Source organism: Akebia trifoliata, chromosome 11 (assembly GCF_017979445.1).
Source record: "Akebia trifoliata isolate Shusen 1 chromosome 11, ASM1797944v1, whole genome shotgun sequence".
NCBI classification, from domain to species: Eukaryota; Viridiplantae; Streptophyta; class Magnoliopsida; order Ranunculales; family Lardizabalaceae; genus Akebia; species Akebia trifoliata.
The window spans coordinates 35,388,715-35,413,645 of NC_141385.1; the positions used below are offsets into that span (position 1 = coordinate 35,388,715).

The 24,931-nt window shown below is 32.7% G+C and overlaps 2 long non-coding RNA genes across 2 annotated transcripts; both read right to left on the reverse strand.

Annotated features, from left to right (window-relative positions):
- Positions 1-8,929: 8,929 nt before the first annotated feature.
- Positions 8,930-10,126, reverse strand: LOC147391393 (uncharacterized). The gene is made up of 3 exons (XR_015183256.1): positions 9,854-10,126; positions 9,277-9,432; positions 8,930-9,197 (listed from the first exon to the last, which is right to left on the reverse strand). It is a non-coding gene; the product is annotated as an uncharacterized LOC147391393 (long non-coding RNA).
- A 61-nt stretch (positions 10,127-10,187) lies between these two features.
- Positions 10,188-24,603, reverse strand: LOC147391394 (uncharacterized). The gene is made up of 3 exons (XR_015183257.1): positions 24,218-24,603; positions 11,146-11,238; positions 10,188-11,026 (listed from the first exon to the last, which is right to left on the reverse strand). It is a non-coding gene; the product is annotated as an uncharacterized LOC147391394 (long non-coding RNA).
- Between the last annotated feature and the right edge of the window lie 328 nt (positions 24,604-24,931).

The window sequence follows — 24,931 nt, forward strand, 5'->3', positions numbered from 1 at the left end:
ATAGGTATATTATGATTTTTTTTTAATTTTATATTTTTTTGACTTCATTTTTTAATAGGAATCATTTATGAATGTTTGCAAATTTTTTAAATGGTTAAAAATCATGGTTTCAATGCCGAATGAGACAACTCGAACGAAACAAGTCGTATTGCTCGAGCTAATTTGGTGTCGGGGCTGAATGAGACGTGACGTGAAACTAAGTTTAAAAACCATGGTCATGGTGGCCCACTAATGTGTATACTATTTAAACACCGATAATCAATGTCATTGATGATTAATAACCGTTGGATTTAATCGTGATGAGTGCTCTATATGCTCATGATGAAAATTGATTGATATCTACTGTTAGAAATAATCAATCAACGTATTTTTTAGTGTGTATTTAGCCAAAGTGGACTGTGGGTCTACCTAACCATCTTGGTCTCCAAGGCATCTCAGCTATCCATTGAATGGCTGATCATATTAATTGCTAAAATATTTAAAGAGAAATTTATTGATGTAGGACAAGTGGTAGAATATTTCACGTAGTGCATGGATCGTCAAAAGTCCAAAATAACAAAATAAACCTAAACGAACTAGTAAACCCTGAGGGGTTGTGTAACGTCATGAAATTTATTATGTATATCGAGAAATTAAATCAACTATATTGACCTATTTTCCTATTAGAAAATAAATAAATTATTAAAAATAAATCATAAAATTATCTATCTAAAATAATAATTTCTAGAAGGAGAATTTACTAAATAAAATGTATAATTTGAAGAACCTTATCATGATTATTATTGAAGAATTAGAACATTTAGTCGAAGTAGATAAAATTTAAAATTTTATAGGAAGTTCTTTTAGTCAAACAGACGTTACCGTTGAATTTAAAAGCATAAAAAAATATAGTTTAGATTGTCAGCATACTTAAATTCGAGTTTAATATAATAAATTATGAAAATATTAAGTTTATCAAGAAAACTTAGGGTGTAAAGGATATTTTGATCAGTAGAGAAAAATCAGTGAGTACTTTCAAAAAGCTGATATACATAGTTCGAATTGATCTAATGTGATAAACATAAGGGAGAAAAAAAATATTATTTAATTAATTTTATATTATTAAAATATTAAAATAAATTATTTTATTAAAATTGGGTTTAATTATAATTATTTATATAAAAATATTAGATTTGAAATTATGAAATTATTAAAGGGGTAGAATGTAATTAAAATAAATATAAATATTATTATATTATATAATATATATATAAGTAAAAGGTGTTAGAATTTATGATACAACACCACCAGTATCAGTTTATATATTATAATATAAAATTTTATATTATTATAATATAAAAGTTTATATTATTATAAAGTATAGAATTCGATCTTCATTTTAAGCGAGACATTGAAATCGAAACAGCATCCTATTGAGTTCGTGCACGTTGCGTTCAATCAAGATTTAAATGTATTTAGGATATGAATTAAAATTCGACACTGAAGAAGAAAATATACATGACTTCGAGATCTACCTAGTCACCGGATTACTTGGTTGAATCGTTGAAGGGATCAGTTAGAAAAATCATTTTTTGACGTACGTGTAAAATATAGTTGCGAAGGTAGAAAATTTATAATTTTAAATTCGTAGTATAATTTTTAATGAAATCTATTTTATTTCAATTTTTATTATTATTTTTATTATTATGATTTAAATTCAAAATTCATGCATCGAGTTGTAGAATAATTTATTTTATATCTTTCTGTTGATATTTAACAAATTGATTTTCTTAGTAATTTTCGTAGAGTGTTTGTTTTAAAAACTATTAAGACGTCCTGTTTTGAAAATGAATTTTCATTGAGTGATTATCTATTAATAGAAAAAATGAAATGTTTAAATTAAATTTGAAATCGAGAATGAAAATCTCGATTATTTATAATCGAGAATGAGATTCTCTCTCTCGACTGTATGTGTTTGTGTTGAGGAATTTTCAAGTTTAGAGTACTTTTCAGCATTGTGTAATAACTGTGAGACGATGTACCTGCATGTTTACTGTTTTCAATATACTACTGCATATTTATAATTCTAGAATACTTGAGAATATCGTTACACTTACAAATTTGTTTTAATTTATTTCAAATGAATTTTGAAAAATATAATTATTATTTTTGTTATCCTTTAAAAGGGTAATGAATACCCATAAGATTAATCGGTAGCTCTTTCTAGAAGCAACCGATTAATTGAAAATAATAGGGGTTTGATATTCTCTCCGGTAGTATAGGATACCGTTTGAAAATATCTTAATACCTACTATTCGAAAAATTCTTATTTTATTTTTATTGAAAAACAATAAATTATATTGTAAATATGGTTTGTAAATGACTAGATTGATTGATGACACATGCATACCACAGAAGTACGATGAAGCTAACTTGTCAAATGATTATTAACAGTCTATAGTAGTCAAATGGTTGATCTTCATAAGGAATCAATGGTCAACCTGAGCTGAAAAACACGGTCAACCAATTATGGTAAATTGCCAGATTGACCATAAAATCAGGAATTAACGGTGAGTTCTACACTAATTAAGTATTGGAGCATCAATATACAAATCGCTACTTTTGTATCGGTAGTGTACCTATTCATTTTTATCAAGTACATTATCAAGATTGATATTCTTATGACATGTTTATGTTTATTTTGTTTTATTATAAGATTGAGATATTTCATTACTGTTTTATTAAAGATTAGCCTGTTTTGAGTGTTATTCGTTTTGTTTATTTATTTAAAAACCTACATTATTTATAATATATTAGTTTATTTATCCATTCATATTAAGACTATTAATTTGAAATGTGAGTTTACTATTGAGTAACTTCCCTGTTACTCATCCTACTAACAAAATATTTCAGATGTCCTAGCTACCAAGATGCCTATTCTTGATGGAGAACTTTATATAGAGGGATCGCAAGATCATGATGATAAACACCATTTCTATTATATGTGAGTTGAGATTTACGTTTAATGGAAATATTTTGTGTAGTTTTTGACTTCCTTATATATATTAGCATAATATGTGTTGTGTACTTGTGTATGTATATGTCTAGAAAGTGAGAATTATTGTTTATGACATGGATAACTATTAATCGATACGAGATGTGTAGTTGATTTATGTACACTTTTAAGTTGTAATTATGGTATATTTTTTAGTGATGTATATTTGTTATGATATAGTGATTGGAATGAAATGGATATATGGATTTTGATTATACAAGTATATTTCTACATGTGAAAATTTTTATAGGTCCAATTATTAGAGGAAACTCAATCAAAATTATTTGGAAGAAATTCATATCATATTTAAGTTTTGAAAATCTTCATTTTGATTTTTTTCTTTTTTACTCTACCCTCGAGATTTGGAAAAATCTGAATCATAAATTGGGGGGCATGACAGGTTGGCTAATGGCAATTTTAGACGCACCCTCACTTACTTGGTGCGGGTGGTTCATGGAGTGGGTAAAGCCCAGATAGGGGCTTGGTTAGCTGTCTACAAGGATATATGGTTACCAAAAAACAAACTAGTAGAAATCATGGATCCTAGATTTGAAATCATGTGATGAGACTCATTCTTGAATGAAATCGTTGAGATCTTCAAGATTCATAATTTTGCTATGAACTTTTAACTTTTACATCCGATTCTTTTGTTTACCCCATTTTCAGGAAATTTTGTTATTTAAAAAAAAATTGTTTTGTTTATGACTCTAGTTATAGAAGTCAGAATCACATACAGTCTGTATACATTCGAGGCTCATGAGTTGGACCTCATCTACATGGGTTTAGGAGTCGTCACTATTCACTGTTAATGTGTGAATGGTCACCATAAAATCGAATTTTAGAAATCTGATTTTTGGCTTCGTAGTGACTCACATTCAATGGAAAGGGGTTAGGTATATCAAAAAGACTACGTAGAGGGTAAGGAGTTTCAGTAGAGGGACAAGGAAGGTGTTAAGCACCTTATCCCACCCATCAAGTGATGATTACTAAAAGGTCACAAATGAAGTAGAAAAATTACTTTTTTTAATTATATTTTTTTGAAGATAGAAGGGATTATAGAGAAGTTAAAAGTTTAACGAACTAAAGTTTGGCTTACAAAAACCCAAAAAAGAGGTAATGAGCAAGCCATATACAAAAGTATAGGCTTGTTAGAATTTTTTTGTAAGCTTGAAGATTTTGTGTGAATCACTAGGGATTTCACCCCACTTGCCTCTAAGCTAATTTTTAAATGTTTATGTACCTTTAGGAAGGTTTATTTGTTTTAGTTTAGCCTTAGAGACATATCCATAGGTTGGACACACCCTTGGAGAGGCTATACCTTAAATTTTGTCTACTTTGGGACTATTTTTGTTGACTTTTAAGTGTTAAACATAAATATAAAAAGATAAATGTTTTTGACTTATAGCCCCTTTTAAAATAAAGAAGGTGGTGTGTGCTTGTTGTGGATGCATGAATAAATTTATAAAGGAGGAGATTACCTCAATGAAGAGGGATTATTTTCTTCCTTCTCAGCCATTAAAGAAAAGAAAACAATTAAAAGCTTGAAAATTAAGTGCTAGAAACATAAAAAACCTTGAAATAACTTGCATTAACATTGAATAATATTATAACTTTTTGGAGACTTAATAGGGGAAGATGGCTTCTCAAAGAGAAGACTCACTTTCTTCAACCCTATGCCCTTGAAGGATAGCCAAAAAAAACTACATTATAAAAAACTTAAACTTGAACAAAAATATAAAAGAGATTAGGTGAGAAAGAGAGGAACAAATGAATTTAAGTAGAAAAAAAATCAGCCCTCAGGTTCCTAACCCTACCTTAGTCTTTTCTTTTTTACTAACTTTTTTTTTCTTTTAACTCTTAGGGTTCAAAAGAGGTGAGTAGAGATTTGGGCAAAATTTTCTTACTCTAAAATTTTTCTCCTCTATTTGCCTTAAAGAGCCTTCTATTTATAGAGATGTGGGAGACCTCTTAAGGGGTAAAAATGTCCAACCCTAAGGATTTTAGGAAATGTTATGAGAAAAGTGTAGGAAATCCTTTGGATTTTCTATTTTCTTGAGTAAAAATGTGGAATTTGGCATGAGGCCTGTTAGATAAAGCCATTTGGCCAAGCCATGCGGGCTAGGCCATGTGGCACAAATTTAGTGGTCATGGAATGCTAAGTTGGGTCTTTGGTAAAAATCTCTAAAGCTAGTTGGGTCTTATAAAATTATCCTCAAAAGTAAGGGTATAGGGTAAGAGACAAAAATGCTTTTGGGAGGGTTAATAAAAAAATGCCATATGTAAAGTTGAGCGTAGGACTTTTTGTAAAAATCTCATATAGTAAAGTTGGATATACATTTTTGAAATGAATCAATGGGAGAGCTCCATGTATGTACTTGAAACTTCTACCTCTTGAGGGTAGAGTTAAAATTTTTATTAGCTTTAAAGATTTTTACCAAAAACCAAAGTACCTTCTTAGTTTGACTTTACTTTTTGAGAGTCATTCTTGGGATTTCTCAAGGGAGTTGATTCTCCTATGAGGTTGGATCATTAGTATACTAATGAAGATCCTTCTTCGATGTTGGAGCTTATAAGAGACCACCATGTTCCTTCTTTTAGGGATAGGTGTAAGGCCACAAGATTTAAGTGTTGGCATGGGCTTGACATTGGGTTGAGTTATGGGTTTGGGTTATGAACTTAGGAATTGAACTTGGGCTTCTTGTGGTTGTTCATTTGGACCGAATCCTTCTTTCACGTGTTTCATTGATTTCCAGGGCTTGATCAAGGTGAAAATGGGGTATCTACAACTGCCCTTCTTTGCGAGAGTTGCTTGCAATGAATTACGAATAAGTAAACTCGAAACTCTTTTTCGTCTGATCGAGCTCTAGCTTGTATGCTTCTTCGGTCTTGTCTTGATGATCTCAGATTAAAATTTTGAATGTTGATTGTAGAGGCGACCTTCCCATGCTTTGAGTCCGATAGGGATTAAACTTGAAGTTCTATGCTTCTGGCTCGATGTATGGCTCGTTGAAGCTTTCGAAACAAGTTTCTCGGCATGACGTAGGACTCTAAAATTGAAAATAGATTGTAAATGAGAAATGACTTCAATTTTTTTACACTTTTGGTAGAATAGAATTGTCGTTGCTCGAGAATTTTGAAGACTTGCAGAATTGGGGCCGGCTCGAGAGTTGCACCACTTTTCAACTGTGTTTTCCCGCAAAAAGATGATGATTATTCTTTTTTCTCTATCTTTAACTTTTCTACTATTTTATCCTTTCTTGCACACTTAAATGGATGGTGTAAAGTTTATGCAATGCATGGAAAAAATAATTTTTTCATAGTATTGGCCTCAGAAGCAACTAAATTTTGTTTGAAACTATTATTTTTAATCAAAATCCTAGATCTTTCCTCATAGGTTAAAAGTAATATTTTTTGCATTTTTGTTATATATATATATGATTTTTGGAAATATAATAAAACTAAATACTTTAAAACAAGAAGGGAATATTTTTTATATTTTTGAAGTTGAATTGAAAGATCGAAGACTCTACTTTGTAGTTGCACTTTTTTTTGACAATCCAACTTGATTTCTTGTTTAGTCTTTCGAAGACATTAGTTGAGCTATAGGATCAAACTTCTATTCTTGTAGTTGCATTTACTTTCGAATTTTAGATCTGGTCTCCCTTCGCGAATCTTCCAGCGACTCTTATGACTTGAGTCTGAGGCGAGCCATGGGACCAAGATCTCCTTACTTTTTCTACTGCCAAAAACTTCCTTGAATTCCGTCATTACCGACCAACTGACTGTTGAATTGATAACCATGAATCTTTTACCTGATCAGAGATGTTTTTAATATGGAATGAAATGTAGGTTATGGTTAGTATTAAGAAATAAAGGGAATAAAAGCTCGAAACAAACTAAAGTAAACTGGGTGGGACTAGAACATGTCCTTATTGCTTTTCCTAATCTACCTTTTTTTGTTCAAAATAATCAATCAAGTTATCCTCTCCACTTTCTCAAAGTTTGAGATGCGAGTAAAGCCCAGGATTGAGAAGTCTACTTTTTGAGTTTTTATTTTTAGCTGTTCACAGTTTACCCTCATATGGGTCAGAAATAATGAATCTTTTGATTGGATTCTTTTTAGAACTACCCAATTTTATTGTATTTTTTCCAGTATATTTTTTGACATGTCCTAGTTCTAAGTGGTTAATGGAAGTATTTGAGGCTCAAAAGGGGTAACTAGGGGTATAATGGTTTTATGAGAAGTGAAAAGATGGCTTATCGTCTTCTTAGGTATCGGAATTTAGGCATAGTACTTTTTTACCATGTTAACATTTATTGACTTAGGAAAAATTTCATCGTCCATCTCAATTAGAATCAATACACCTCCTATTATCACTTTTTTTTATCACAAAGGGACCACAGAATTTTAAAATCAGACCAAAACATAGTTTGAACACATTCCCTCCCCTAGGTTGGGTAATCGGACTAATGAAGAAAAATGCAATTTTTATGTTTTTTTGAAAAGGCTTCAAAGGGCTAATGAATGAGATATTGAATTGGGTAATAAGAAAATTAGTTTGGCCAAATATGACCTCCTTAAATATAGTACCACTCGATCTGGCCAAGGTTGAATGATTCTAGCATTTTGGTGTTGTTATGATCTTTGAAGTCTAACAATTTTTTCCAAATAGTCTTATCTTGGTGATAAAAGGACCTTCCCTATTGGATTTGTATTTTCTTTATTGGGTTGTAGAAAACTACTTGATTTTCTTTAAAGACTGAATCTTCAACTTGCATGTCCAGCACTTTCACTTTCCTATCAAAAGCACAAGTGACTCTTCTTTGGTAAACTTATTCTAAGCCACTTTTCTTTTATTGAATTGAGGTTTTGTAATGGCGACCAATCAAATCTGTTTCTGACAATTGGCTCCCTGTTAATACATCATTTTCATACCATATAGTAGAAGGTGCTAAGTAACTCCCATAGATCATCAAGTCAAAGTTTGACATGTTGAGGGTGCGAGAGAAAATTTCTCATGCCAATCTCGTGTATCTCATACATTTTCATGATGATGATTTTAAGATTCTTGTTAGTTGCCTCAATAGTAATCTACTCTAGGTACCTTGCGATATATTTCATAACTTATCTTCTAACTATGTGATTCCATTCTGATTTTATATGTGGTGTTCTCATTTCAGACATGATCAAAATTCACTTGAATCCCAGTGGCAACCTAGGATTCCTATCCAAAAGGGAAAACCACAAGGAAAAATAAAAGGAGATTATGCCCAAGAATCATGTCACAATCAATGCCCATGAATTAAGAACCCAAATTAAAATATTGAATCTCGACATTGGGGTAATCGTAAATACCAAAAATTAAACAAGATCAAGGATGTTGATGTATCACCTCCTTAACACACAACTTCAAGATTTGTGAATACAGATTTGAACATGACCAATATTCAGGAGTATAATCCTATTTATAAACCAAGGTTCTGATCAAATAAGGGAGACTTGGCCATGAAAAACAGAAGGAAATCATAACAAAAAACCATGCCTGGATGAATGCATGTTAATCAAGACATGATATTGAGACTCCCATTATTTGTGACAAAATTGTAAAATGATCATTGAGAAGACAAATATTAACAATAAAATCTATATATTTTATTTCCATAAAGTGACATAAGTAGGGATAAAAGATGTAATTAATTTCATCGTCGTTATTTATGTCATATCCTGAAAGTGAGTTTCTTAAGGCGCTTTCTCCATTTAATAAGCTTATATGCATGGAAAATGACTTAAAATTTTGAAGTAGATATTGAAATAAAACATGATTTTTGGGATAAGTATTTGATGATGATGATGAAGCAGAAATCGAAAAAACAAAGTTGAGGAGAACAACAAAACTTACATTATCAACAAAGACAATACCAAAGTTTCCGATAATATTGATGATTCCGAAAACAAGGCCACCAGAACTCAACATTGTTATATAAGACCCTTTGTAGTTCCCTTTTATAGGACCACAAGATTGCCCATTATGAAAAAGCAGTTCTTGACATATTCTTGATTTACTAGCAACATCCAAGAGATGATTGTATATGACTTTCGAGCTTCCAAGCTTGCTACTAGCCTTGTAAATGAAAAAGACAAATACGACCAAAACAACATGAACTGAAAGCAGATATATTCAGACCAAATGTTAGAAAACTTCTACAAAGTATCGAAAATCAGACAAATTCAGGTTGGTTACCTATAACAGAATGTATGTAGCTTGCCAAGAAAGTGGCCTTTAGTCCTCCTGCTAATGTGTAGATTATAACACCAAGGGGTATCAGAAAACTTGCAGCATAGATGTTCACTCCCGTAAGTGCATTTACAATACCAGAACCACCAAGAACAAGCATTACTGTGACAATAATGTTTGTCAAGAAACAGAAACCCAAAAAGACGATATGAGCAATAGTGCCCCATCTGGAAAAAAAAACTTAAAGAACTAAAAAAGATACAAATATATTCAAGTAAAAGTTGTATACATGTAATTCAGATGGTTTAATTAGTCTGTAATCTGAGAAGTTATAGTAATTATCATCTTCAAACGAAGAACTGTACATTAGGCACGATCATAGAGGTCATGAATTCAGTCCTACCTCAGAGAATTCTATTCTGAAAAACAAATTCCTACCATTTTTCTTCTATTGTGCCAAATGTCCTCATATTCTATTTATAGATAGTAATTAGATGACCCAATATTTAGTTTTACTAATAGCTAAAAAAGTAATACAATTCAATCAAATTAATGCCAAATATAATACATAAAAAAGAATTACCTCTTGGCCAGGTGCACTAAGCGAACTACTCCTTGCTTCATCCTTTTTCCCTCCTTTACCCGGGCTTGGGACCAGCAATGTAAAATGTTTAATTTTACATTGGCGGAGTTAAAAAAGATTTACCTAATAAGCAAAAAAAATATGAGTTAGTAACAAGTAAAAAAAATGATATAGTAAGAAACATAAAATATGATATACGAGATACTAACAATAAAAAAATATGAAGTACTAACAAGCAAAAAAATATGATAAAAGGTAGGAAAAGTCTATGAAGTCTTACACCAACATATTAGTGTATGTGTACCTTACACATTCCAAAATAAAGAGTATGATATGGGTGAAAGAAGTAATTCTTACCTATGTTGAAATAGTTCAAAAAACCCCAAAAGTTACTGATGTTACTTAGTATTTAAAACAAAGTAGTTTACTAAAGACATTAAAAGAAAGAGTAACTCTTTAAAGTTACGGTAAATCAATCATCGTCCGGAGGCTGGGTAGAAGAGTCAGGTGGAACTAAGTACGAGTTTTCAAACTGCAAAAAAAAAATATTATGAATTATATTGTATTACTTTATTATAAAACTTAAATAAGAAGAATAAATATTTACTAATCGTTCTATTCCCATAAAAAAACGTTTGAGCTCCTCATGCGCCTCCCTATCAGATTCTCTTTGTCGCGCAGCCTCGACCTTATCAGCTTCTCTTTGTTTCTCCATTTCAATTAGTTGATTTTCTAAAGTTTTCACTTTATCCTTCAAAGTGATAAGCTCCTCGGTATCTGTGGATGAGGAGGCACCTTGGCTAGAAGATGATCCAAACAATAATGTTGGAGTCGGACCCAAGCCATATCCACGAACACGACCAGGTTTCTTAGGCCCCATAACCTTAGTAAATATGTCATTCGGTCCGATGATGTCTTGAGAGTCCGGTGGTAAATCTTTCATGAGTTCTTTCATCTCATCCTATAAAAATATTTATGATTTTAATTAATTTAATCAACAATTATTGACAATGATTAATTATAGTAAATAATTGATATTTTTCAATAACGTAATTTTGCACTTATAATTTTCTTAGCAACAACATCATCTATTGGAACGTTATCACCATTAGTATGGGTCTTGATAAATAATTCTGCCCGACTAAGTCGACCCTTCGTTGGATTTTGCTTTTCCTATTCACATATTAGAAAATAACATAATAGTGATTAATATAGTTACATATGTAATTGATATATCAAACAAAATAATGACTATATTTATAATTAATGAAATATTAATATGATTGATATACCTCTTCATGAAGTACACGTGAGAAACTTTTCGAACCACATGTATGAAGTATCGTCTGGTGGGAACGATTTTCTCGATTAATAGTACTCCGACGCTATATCAAGATCAATTAATTAATTAAAAACTCAACATGTAATGTTAACAAACTAAATTCTTTATACAAAATATAACTGACCCAATTCAAAATTCCAAAAATCAATCAACGTGATCCACTGTTCAAGAGTAATATCATCTGGACAGTTTTGAACTCGAGTTCTATCATCATTAAATATATCATAAATAGGAGCCTTCAGTCTATGCTTATAGTCCTTCCACAACTTGTTAATTTTTTTCATTACATGCTTACGATGTTTAGAGTCGATAACAAATTTATCCTAAAAATAAAAAAAAAATGTAAAACTATTATAAAAAAATTCATAAAATTATATCGATAAAAAAACCTACATAATTATGTTAAAGATATCTAACATACCAAAACGCTCTACCACACCTATTCTTTGGCATCCTTATCAATTATCTTCCGTGATGGGACATCTAATCTGAGTAGATGTGGGTCTCTAGCTAAGACACCACAAAAACTAGACAACTTTTGAGCATGCTTACCATAAGCTTGTCCAACCTTGTTGAAAAGTACTTCCGATCTTCGATTAGGTTTGACATTAAATATATTAATGCATCGTGTCGGGTCTCAGCTTCTCTTAAGGGGCATTCAGAAGACACATCATCAACCTCATGTTGGAGTGAGTCCATTTGCATTTACAAACAATGTTAGAACACAAATATGAAATCAAAATAAAAATTAATTAAATATTTATTGCAAATTTAAGTAGTAAATAACTAATTAAACAATGATATTGATATACCGCTGAACATTTAAATTAAATAATTCATTACAAAATATGAGCTCTACCTTAGTGATTTTCAAAATCAGAATCATTTGCATCATCAACAGCATCAACTGGATGAGAAAACGATTCAGATAACAAATGAGGAGGTGTATCGATGGTAACCCCCGGTAATCATCTCTAACCCAATTGACATCACCATCATTGCTCTCTTCAAAGACATTTCTATCAAAACCATCACCAAATGGATGACTTTCCCATATATCATTTTCCTCATTAACAATTTCCTCATTCATGTCATACAAATCTCTCGGTTTAGTCTTTACAACAATATTCCATCTTAAATCAACATGATCTTCTACATAGAAAACTTGTCGTGCTTGTGAAGCTAGTGTAAATGGTTCATCTGTGACTTTATCTCCTTGAAATAAAAGTCGTGTGAAGTTGACAAGAGTAAACCCATGATCATCAATCTTTATTCCTTTGCCTATTGCCCAGCCCAATCACACTTAAACAATACAAACATAAGATTATGAGAATATGTCAATTCAATTATATCTGTTAAACGCCTATAATATGTTATTGATCCTGTAACGGGTCTTTTATCTCTAGTGCTTGCATAACTTGTAGTGGTTGCAATAACCGCAACACCACTATTTTGACTTTTACGTCCCTTCTCGTTATCCGATACACGAAATCTAAAATTGTTCTAAATATACCCCTTAAATCTTTTTGTAAAACTTTGTAGACCTAAGCTTAAGCTCACAATTTCATCTGACACGGGTTTATTTGATTTCTTCAGTAATTGCACCTGATTGAAGCGAAAAAATTAATATTGATACATTACCAAGATAAAACTAATGAGTCATAATCATATTTAATTTATTTCACTTACATGATCCTTGAACCAACTAGTAAATATTTTATTTTACAATTTCTTCAATTCATGAGAATTCTTGCGTGAAAACTACATTCTAAGAGAATGCATATGTTGTATGCACAATCACAAAACTAAATTACATCACGTACACTTGTGCATAACTTAAATGATTCAAACAAAATTCTCTTACTCTATGAAACACGTAACATTGTTGTTGTTGAACAGTATGTAGTGATGTGCCTATTCTCTTTCCAATTCCCTCAAATGAAATATAACGACGCCTTTTATCGCACAATCATCGTAATTTCTAATTGGTCTATTGAATCTTGTCTCAACATTATGTAGATATCTTGAACAGAATGTGAGACATTCCTCGGCCAAGTATCTTTCAGCTATGGATCCTTCAGGTTGAGATCTATTTCGTACATAAGATTTTAATCTATACAAATACCTATACAAAAACAAACATAATTTATATGAGATAATTGTTTGAAAGTAATTTGAGCGAAGATCATAATTACTTTTAATAGTACGCACCTTTCGATTGGATACATCCAACGATACTGAACATGACTATCTAATATTGCTTCTCTAGTCAAATGGATCGGTAGATGCACCATAATATCAAAGAATGCAGGTGAAAAAATTCACTCTAACTTGCACAATATGAGCGCAATGCGTTCCTCAAGTTGATGCAACTCCTAAACATTACATACTTTACTACATAATTCACGGAAGAAATTACACAATTCAATGATAACTGTAACGAGATTCTTAGGCAGTGATCATCTAATAGCTAATGGCAACAATTGTTGCATTAAGACGTTCGAGTCGTGACTCTTCAAACCAGTAATTTTATGCTCCTTAATATTGACATGTCTTGTGATATTGGAAGTGTGGCGCCCCCCCCGAACGCTAACACAAATCCCCATGTCAGATCTCGAGGTATTATGTAACACCTCGAAATTTCGGCATGGTCTCCTCTGTTTATGTTAGCATTCCAAGGCGTTCAACCTGCACCTGATAACCGACATACAATCCTGCATACATATATAAAATATAATACTAGCGGAAGCTTATATACGTCTAATAACATACGAAAGATCAGAGTGCGGAAGAATAACTAGAATACAGGATTATACAAAATTTCTCACTCTAACAGAAATCCTAACACTCAAGACAGAATCTATAAAACTATTTGAGGGAATTGACACCACTAGGGGGTAATAACCCCAATACTCACCAAGTGACGAACTCTGGCTGTCTATCTGACCCACCAGATGATTCTCACTCGTGCTCTATATCTGCCTCGCCAAACTTCGGATCTGAAACTAAAAAAATGGAGAAAGAAAGGGTGAGTAACAAAGGTTACCCAGTAGGGAAACAAACAATTTCTGCCAATAACCCCTCCTAACATGAACGAATAAGCATACTGAATCATTTTAAAATAGTCAAAGTTTTACATAAGAAATTACGATTAACTGGTACATATAGCCAGGGATGAACAACTAAACATTTTAAAACTCACATTACATCGATCAGCAGTACTCACTATAACATTATCTTTTTATACAAATCTAATTGATCAAAGGGAAATAATAAACATGGATTTCATTTTATATATCAAAATAAACAACAGATACATAATACACAATGGTGGAGTATTGGAATTAGAGAGTTGGGATTCACGACTGGATCGCTCCCAATCGGGACATGATGTTACAATTTCTCTCTGGCTTTTAGTTCCTGATTTTGTGGCCGGTCGCTGCACTTACCACGTTTCGTTGACCATTTATCCGGCTCAGGCTGGCCGTTTGACGTGACCGTAAGCAATGGGTCTCTTTTCGATGTGTCAGAACGTTCGACTACTATAGATTGTTAGTGATCACTGACCAATCATCTTCGTCTATGTCTATCAGGCGTGCATATGATTCCCAAATATACAAACCATTCGTATACGACCACCTTTACATTACAAGTTCACTGGTAAAGATAGAGAGGAATATCCCGGATTCCAGTTGTGACTCCACTCTCATACGCGTCCCATACCACGTATGAGTTTGGTGGTCCCTACCGTACATCCCAGGATAGTACATCACTCCGGATGATATGACGCACTATCCCTTCAGGCATTCACAAACTCTTTAACAGCTCACAAAATAGCTACATATATATATTATTTTCATTTGAAAACAAAAGAGAAATTAACAATACAAGGTTTAGAATAGATATCCAGTTTCCTACCATGCAAGTGTGGCCACCCGGCCTAAAATAAATAACATAACAGAGCGCCTCGCGCTAACAGAAAGTAAATAAACATGCAACCAGTAACATTATCCCTGGATATCCGTTCACCAACCTGCATACAACACAACAACGTAAAATGCAGACATCACCCCTCGGGTGTGACTCTGACATTTTACCGTTTCATACCCTTTTTCCCTTTCTTCGACTTTTATAGTTTTCAATCTCTTCATAAAATATCCATTTTCTGATATTCATCAACTCAATATGAGTTCATTGAAATTAAATCACATTTTTCAACTATAGAATTTATTTCTATCAATAATATTTAAAAAAAATACAAATTTCATATCAAAATGGGGTCCGAGCAGTGCACAAGACCCAATTTATGGCAATAACCCGTTAAAACACCCTACCCACGTATAATTTATTAAAAATACAATTAAACATATCAAACATGCAATTTCTGACGTGAATTTTTGAAATAACGAAATAATTCTATATTTTAAAAATACATCCAAATTTTTCGATAAAATCCTAAATGAAGTTTTCACAATCTAGATTACTAATAGAAATTGAGGCGATCGGCACAAAAATCGAGGTGGATCGAACTTCGAAGCGGCTGATTTTTGAAACCGACCCGGTGGTTTCGAAGAGCTCGACGTGCTCGTCTCTTCTCCCTTCTACGGCGAAAGGTGGTTTGACCCCGAAATCGATGAAAACCGAGGTCGAAGTTACGAAAATCTCCGTATAAAAATACGGCTGATTTTTGACTATACGGGGTGAAAAATACGAGAAAACGGAAGGAATTTGGTTGGGTTATGTAGAGAATGAGGCTGCGGGCGTTTCTCCCTTCTGCGTCGAAAGACGGTTTGACCCCGAAACGGACGAAATCCGAGGTCAAAGTTTCGAAATTTCCGTATCCAAATACGGCTGATTTTTGACGATATTGGATGAAATAGAAAGTGAAACGAAGAAAGGTTTGGTGGGTTTTGTAGAGAACGTAGTTGCGGACCTTTTTCTCTTCTACGGCGATCGTCGAAAATGGATCGTTTGCGAGAGATCTGAAGTGGAAGAATCGGAGGAAAATCAAGATTTTCGTTTTATATGTCTCGGCCATATGACGCGTTGGGGAAGATGAGTTATATAAAAAAAAAATTAAATTATTATTTAAATGAAATTTGGGACGAATTTGGTATTTCGTCTATTGTTTTGATCGATGATAACTTGATCATTCGGTCTCCAAAACTAACAAATGAATACTCTATTTTGCCTAATTTTTCGTTCCGGATTTAATGGTATAATCAATTTCTACAAATTATGTCTCCATCAAAAATTTACATTTTTGGCCTGAGGTGACCCCTAAACTTGATGTCGTTTTCGTTTTTGGTGATAATTCAACTTCCTGATCTCCAAAAATGACAAATAAATAGTCCATGTTGAATAATTTTTCGTTATGAACCCAATGGTATGATCGAATTTTAAAAATTATTGTTCTAACTAAAAATCACTGTTTTAGCGTGGTCCGACCCTGTAATCGAGGATTTTACAACTTTTATATTTGGACTCGCATTTGAGCGTGCTTACAGGCTAAACTATGTTTTTCGATCATTTTGAATCTAATGGTGAGGTCAGATTCCATTAAAAATGATCAGAAACATCCTAAAATTTTACCCTTAAATCCCACTTTCAAGATTTTCTTAAAATTTCACTATTTATTTTTTTCCTCGAGATACGAATTAAAATTTTGGGGTGTTACAGGAAGAGTACCCATCTGGAACCTTCAGACTCTTCAATACCTTACAAAATAACTCTTTCTCGTGTTTGTCCATGGAAAAGCAAACAATTGGCAAATAAACTTTATTCGTTGTAGACACTATATGCGAGTGAAGTGTGTCCCTCAAGCCCATTTCTACCAAGTCCAAACGAGCCTTTAAGTTGTCTTTTGATTTACCTTCGAGATTCAACAAAGTATCGATTATATTATCACACACATTCTTTTCAATGTACATCACATCCAGATTATATCTCAATAAATTATTCTTCCAATATGGCAATTCGAACAATATGCTAAACTTCTTCCAATTATCTGGCATTATGTCATCTTGTGCTTGTCTCGATCACTTCTTCCTAACTTGTTTCTCAAACTTAAACGCAATCTCGTTCAACAAATTTATAATGTCATTTTCAGACACAACAAATGGTGAAGTCCTATTTTCCACCGTGCCATCAAATGATCTTTTTTCCTTCCGAAACCTATGGTGCGGTATTAAAAAATGACGATGACCCATGTAAAATGTTTTATTCCTTTATTCAAATATCGGCTACATGTATCCTTATTGCAAACATGACACACAAGTTTCCCTTTTGTACTCTAACCTGATAACATTGCATAACCAGGAAAGTCACTAATGGTCCATATAAAAGCTGCACGCATCTGAAAGATCTTATTTTTTGATGCATCATACATCGTTATTCCGCATTTCCACAATTCTTTCGCCAGAGGCCTCATGTAAATATCTATGTCATTTCCAGGACTACTAGGACCAATGATCAATAGGGATAAGATCATGTTTGACTGTTTCATACACATCCACAGGGGTAAATTATATGGAATAAGAATCACAAGCTATGTGCTATGAGAAATGCTCATCGTCCTGAAAGGGTTAAAACCATTGCTAGCCAATCCAAGCCTTATATTACGACCGTCTGAAGTAAATGATGGATTTTGATAGTCAAAATATTTCCATGCTAATGAGTCTGCCGGGTGCCTTAACAAACCATCCTTCGTATGACCCTCGTCATGCTACCTCATGTTAGAAACAGTTTTGGTTGACATAAACAGTCTTTGTAGCCTTGGTTTTAAAGGGAAATATCGCAATATCTTAGCTAAACTTTTGTTCTTATCCCTTGGATCATCTCCTTTCATTTTTCATCTTGAAGCACCGCATGTATCACATTTTTATTTCTCACTGGTCTTCCTCCAATATATCATACAATTGTTGGGACATGCATGGATCTTGGTATAGTCGAGACCTAAATCTGATATGATCTTTTTGGTCTAACTAAAATTTTCTGGCAATGTTGACCCATCTGGAAGTACCTCCCTCAACAATTCAAGTAACATTGTAAATGATTTGTTGCTCCATCCACTAAGATACTTTATGTGAAATAGTTTGACGATGAAAGATAATTTGGTATGTTTTGTACAACCAGGATACAACTCTTTCTCTCCATCACATATCAGATTGTAAAATTGTTTAACTTCTGCATTTAACTCACTATTTATTGTGTGCATACGACTACCCATATCACAATTTGCATTGAGGATTCTAAAAATATTATTTAAAAGATCTCCCATACTTTGCACGTTTGATCCCACATCTGAATCCAAATTCCACTCTCTCTCGATGATGATCCAATATCTTCACCGTGGAAGAACCATCTAGTATAATTTTTATCGAATCCAAAACAGATCATATGGTCATATGCATTTTCTCTACTCTGATATAACACATTATTACATTTCAGGCATGGACACTTCAACTTCTCATTAACAATGGCTCCACGCTTAAATGCTAACTCAATGAATTCTTTTACCCCTTCAATATATTCTTGGCTAATCCTAAGACATTAAACATATTCGTACAATCAATATATAAACGGTGTGATATTCCCACATTAAACTTAATAAGCTATCAAATGTATGTTAGTACCATGTTTTGTCAATTACAAGGGTGGTCGTGTGATGTCATGATGTAACTACTAGAAACATTATTGTGTATTCATAACTCAACGACAAATCCAAAATATATCAAAACCAATCAAGGTCAAGGGTCATCATCATCCGTGGAGCATCAGAACAGGTATACCTCAAGGGGATCAGAAGTTGTCGGCAGGAGTAAAGGATCCACCACCAGCCACCGACTGAATATTTTGAGATATCTTCTATCGGTGGCAGGAGCTCTAATCTGTCGGTCCCATCGATAGAATATTCATCGGTCCCACCGACAAATTAACATGGGATACCTTCTATCGGTGGTAGAAGAACAATCCTGTCAGTCCCACCGATATATTAGGCATCAGTTCCACCGAAGATCACTTTATCGATCCCACCGCCATCCACCGTCAGAACTAATGAAGGAATTTTCATTCGGTGATAGAAGCATACTTCTGGCGGTTCCACCGTCAGTACTGCCGAAAATGCTAAACGGTAAGATTTTCGACCGTTATGATTGGTCGGTGCCACCGTTGGAATTCAGGTGCCACCAACAGAAAGCCGTTAAGAGCTCTTCCTATAAAAGAAAAGCTCTAGGCCTCTTCTTGGGTTGATCAACAACTTCGAAGTTCAGCCCAAGCCAATAAGCATACTTTAAAACGCTTAACGAAGGAAGAAGAGTCGTGAAGGGTAGTCGAAATCATGCATATCAAACTACCTCATCTTAGTTGATCAAGCTCTACTTACTCCACCCTTCAAGAGTTACATTCTAACATCGAGCGAGGCAAGAAGCCATTGTTGAAGGAAGTAATGAAGAACTGAAGAACAACAAACTCACTTCAATCGTCATAACTGTGAGTTTGATTGTTCGTATCTTAAATTCTAAAAATATACTTGTAATAGTTCACTTGATTTCTTCTTCAAAATCAAGCACTTGATTGAGTTGCGGACTCAAGTTGAGTGATAAAGGTTACTGAGTTTCCTAAGTATAAAACTCAAAGAGTTTGAGTGGATGTGGTCCATTCAATTGTAGGGTTGCGAAATTAACCCGAAAAATTCTGTGTGCGGTTTAAGGTGAACCAAAAACCTCAAGTTTTAGTGGACACCAAAGAACCATCAATTTGGGTTCTCTTGGGAGTGGATGTAGGCACGGGTGCTGAACCACTATAAATCGTGTGTCTCATATCTTGTCTCAGATCCTCTTATCTTTATACCAATTTGGATGCACATCATGACTGATCATATCTTGCATGAATATCTTGCTTCATGAATGCTTTAGTGAATGCTCCCTGATCAACTTACTCATTAAAAATTCATTCACATCCTAATATTCACATTCAGTAGAATTATAAAATAGTCCTATTCACCCCCCCTCTAGGTCACTATCTTGTCAAAGCTGGTAATTTCAATGTAAACATACCTTGACTTATGAATCCAACTCTTATCTATTAGGGGTGTATTTGTGAATCTAACATCCGTCAAAGAAATCGACACTAAAATAGGGAACGAGAAAGAGTTACATATATTCTAACTTATATATCACAATATTCCTAAAACTTCATACTTGCCTCTAAGTAAAAGACAAGGTTAGTCATCGTCCATGAAGTATTTCTAGAACTAGCTAAGGTATGAATCAACCAAGTATACCAAACTCATTACTATGGCTGAGTAATAAGAAATTTAAAAGTCAAACATCTATACAATGCACCTATTATTGTTCATAAGATCAATGGGAATAGAAATCAACATCACATCTAATAAGGAAACTATAAAAGTACCTCACGGATTAATTAAGGCAACCCAAATAGCCGAATTATTTGGTCTTATATAGGTTAAAAGTTTTGGAATGTGCTGATTTTGGGTGAGGATGATCTTTGTGATGAGTAGATCCTCCTCCCCAAAAATCAGCCCATTCTAAAAATTTTAACCCCCCTCATAGGCTTACATCCTATTCAAATAGGCATTGAAAAAGTTAATACTTTAGGAGATCATACTTTTTTTTTTTCATCTTTTGATTATGGGAATATGTTATAGTATCTTTTTTTCTTTATTTTTTGTAGTATTTTACATAATAGGCTTTTGTAATTATATGGTTTCCCTTGTTATCATGGTTCAAAGTTTCGTGCCATTTTGGATAAATGAAAGAAAATTTTATTAAAAACAGATAATCCCTTTAAATATATTCTAGAATCATAGATTTTCTGGCGCCCCCCTCTAACATACGCCCCCTACTCTCCCATCATAGAACTGTAGATCATTTACCTTGGGATACAAAGAACCATTAATCTCTTTCTTTTGTACCCTGAGGCAAATGATCTACAGTTATGTGATGGGGGCTATGTCATAGTGGGGCGTCTCATCATCACGACTCTAAAATAATAGAGACAATTCTATTAGTTCAAGTAGAGAGAAATAAAACAAGAGTCGGATCTCAATATCGTAATCACCCAAGGAAATATATTGAAAAAAAAATGAAAATAAATTATATTAGTCCAAACAAAGATAAATTTGTAGTTGTAACAAGTTATCAACCTCCCTTAGTAGGTTTAAATTCTTACTTCAACTTAGATATATAAAAAAAAAATTCATGAATATGAAGATGTTCATATTTACAAAAAATTAGTATAAGACTTTCCAAGGGGGTGACTTAGTAATTAGTGAACCAGATAAGAGCAAGACTTATGAATTCTATGAAGAAAAAATACCAGTGATCTCACTATATCTTGTTTTAAGGTTTATATGTTCTTGACATCAAAATTCATAAGAATCATAAGGTTGGATACCATAGTTTGTCACAAAGTTTACATTGATAAGGTATTTTGAATTTTTGGGATTCAAGATTGTTGTTCCCTTGGAGATGTTCTCACAGTTAAAGGAAATGCCTTTATGGAAAGTTAGTATCCCAATAACAACGTAGAGAAAGAATAAGGTAATGTTGAAAGGATTTTTCTGTTTTTGCATTGACACTTTTGTTCCCCATAATTTAGTCAAATTTAAGAAAATTTTGGTGTCTTTGCTTAGTTGACTAGTTTCATATTTTCTCGTATTTATATTATTATAGGACCAACGAAGGGCTTATTGTTAACCAAATGCTTAGTTGCTTACAAGTAGATAATCATTGTGATAAATATTGCTTCTAACATAGTTTCTTGTATTTCCACTTCAATCTCATGACTTTTAGAAAGTAAGGGACAACTCAAAGTAAAATCATGATTAGAATGGGCATGCTAGCTAGGTCAACTATCATGCTTCTAACATTGCTATGGTGTTCTTGTGTTATTTTTGGAAAGTATGATCTTAAGGATTCAACTTGAATTGATTTAGAAGATACAAAAGTAGTAAACTTGGCTTACTCTAGCTGAGTTTGGATTGGGTTATTGATCAAAACATTAATTTAGTTTTTTATTGAGTTATTGTTGCATAGATATGCATATACTTCACCATGAAGGTGACCAATCAAGTTGTTTTGTGACTCTCACATCGATTTAATTGAGTTAAGTCACCTCAAATTGACTAATTGAGTTTTATAGTTGTGATTCAACACACTTTCTATTCAAGAATATGTGATTTAACACACAGATGTATTGCTCACATTAACATAGTTTTCTTGTTTAACTTTTGACCAAATTGTGTACATGAATTATAGCATTGCTTAAGTTTTTTTTATTTTATTTTAGAGGGAGGGGGATAGATTTTTACCAAATAGAATCACAGAGAGAATATGTAGAAATCAGTTTTTACAAACAACTTAGACAAACAAATGTTTGGAATCTAGTGGGTGAATCTCATGCTTATTTTCCCTTCTATAGTTTACAGTCCAACATTTCAAACTACAAACGTGTAAGTGTCTGTAGGGTAAAAAAAAATTTGGTTGCTAGTATATGGGGGCAATCCAATTGGAATTTTCAACCTAATGTGTTTTCTACTCATTTCAATCAGAATTTGTTCATTCTATTTTTAGTTCCTCCCATCAATGAGAATATTTTATTTGATGTTTCTTGATTTCATTTCTCGTTTCCATTTATGGAAAAAAAAACAACTTTCCAACTTTTCTTATAACAACAATAGAAAATAAGACTACTAATTGAGTAATAACAATAGAAACTTTCATAAATGAAATTGAAAACAAGACAACTACTAATTGAGTAATAACAATAGAAACTTTCATAAATGAAATTGAAAACAAAACAACTACTAATAACAACTATTTCAACACTCCATTAGTCAATAGCAACTAAAACACATAAAAGTGCACACACACATTTGAACAACAAGAATATAATATAACTCGGCTGCAAGTTGCGAGTCTTATACATGTATTTGCAACTCAGTTGCAAGTTGCATGTATTATTAGCAAATATATATATATAGACAAAATCAGATTTGTACTTCCCTAACTTTATCAAGAAAATTACAGTGCCAATAAACAACTTAATAATATTTATACCATAACAAAGCATCTAGTTATAAAAAACGAGAGAAGTAAGCTAAGGTACAAATTCATCTTACACTTTCTTATGGATTGTTCAACAGATTCATTAACTCCCACTCAGTAGATTTTAAATATTGGGATAAAAAACACCCAATTTGATGAACAAAATATCTTTAAAAACCCAAAAAAAATTCACTTTGATTACAAATTCAAGGCAACCTTTTGTGTTGATTGTGTTGTAATTCATACTCGTTTTTTTAATTGAAATGGGCCAATATGATAGTTAGGATTAGTGATATATAATCCTATCATATGCCATAATCAAGGTATATGAATTGGTATATAACCACTTTTGATGCAAGCGTTCGGGGGAAAAAATAAGATATATTATATTGCTGCACCGACTTTTATTAAAAGCACCCCAATTCATACAAAGACTGAGCAAATGTTGGGGTGTTATTAGTAAAAGTTGGTGTGACAATAGAATCTTTCAAAAATAATTGGGTTATTTTTTTCAGATTCTGAAAAACTAAATTTCAAAATCTATAATCTCATTTGGCTTTACTGATTTTTGGAAATTAATTTTAGAATCTAGAATCATAATAGTGCCAATGAAAAATATTATACCCAAGTATAAAAATATGAAAATAAGAAAGAACAAAGAAACATATTTCCAAAATAATGTATTCTTTTCAGATCTGATCCAATAGAAAAAATAGTATTTTTTTTATCGGTCCCAATTTGATCTTTATTCAATTTGATAAAAATATATTTAACATTTAATGTACATTACATATATAAATATCATCTATAATATTTTATATTCAAACACCTCCCATTTTTCTTCAAAAAACAGCACAAATCACCATCAAACATAAATAAATTAAAAGAAATATTAAAAAAAAATTGAAAAATAGAGCAACAAAAGGTTTGAGAAGAGGGGTGACTACTTACATGATTTAAAGAGAACAATACAACGAAAATTTTGGAGATTTGGTTCTCTTGGATCAACCAAATACTGTAAATAAAATTTTTTGAAAAAAAAAATTAAATTAATTCGAATTAGTGTTGTACCCTAACGATTAAAAAAAAATTCATACAAAACCAATTGATATAGAGAAAATGGGAAAACAAAATTACCTGTTCCAACTATCGACAGATTGGGGTTTTGAAAAAAAACTCTCCTTTATTCTTTTTCTTCTTCTTCTTCTTCTTCTTCTTCTTCTTCTTCTTCAACCTTGATAAATCATTAAAGAATGGGAGCATTTGAGAATGGGACAGAAATATATAGTGGGAGTGGGAGAGAGTGAGGGAGGAGAAGAGGAAATGAAAATTTACCACCAAATTGGAAACAGTGAATAAGCCATGTTGAAAACACCTTGATTCGTCGTCGTCTCTGTAATGGCGGAGCCTCGATTTGGTTTTCTAATGGCGGTTCACTAAATGGCCGTTGGAAACGCCTCTAATCGATCGGCATTGGATCTTCGACGATAAATATCTAAAATTTCGGGCGGTTTTTGAAAGAACGCCTCCCATGGCAGTCGATTTTGGCTTACAACAAGATGCCACTAATAATCCGTCAACTGAAATTAGAGAGAAAAAAAAAATATTTGCGTGGGTTTAAGAGGCGTTTTTCAATAAAACGCGGGCAAATACCCTATTTTAAGA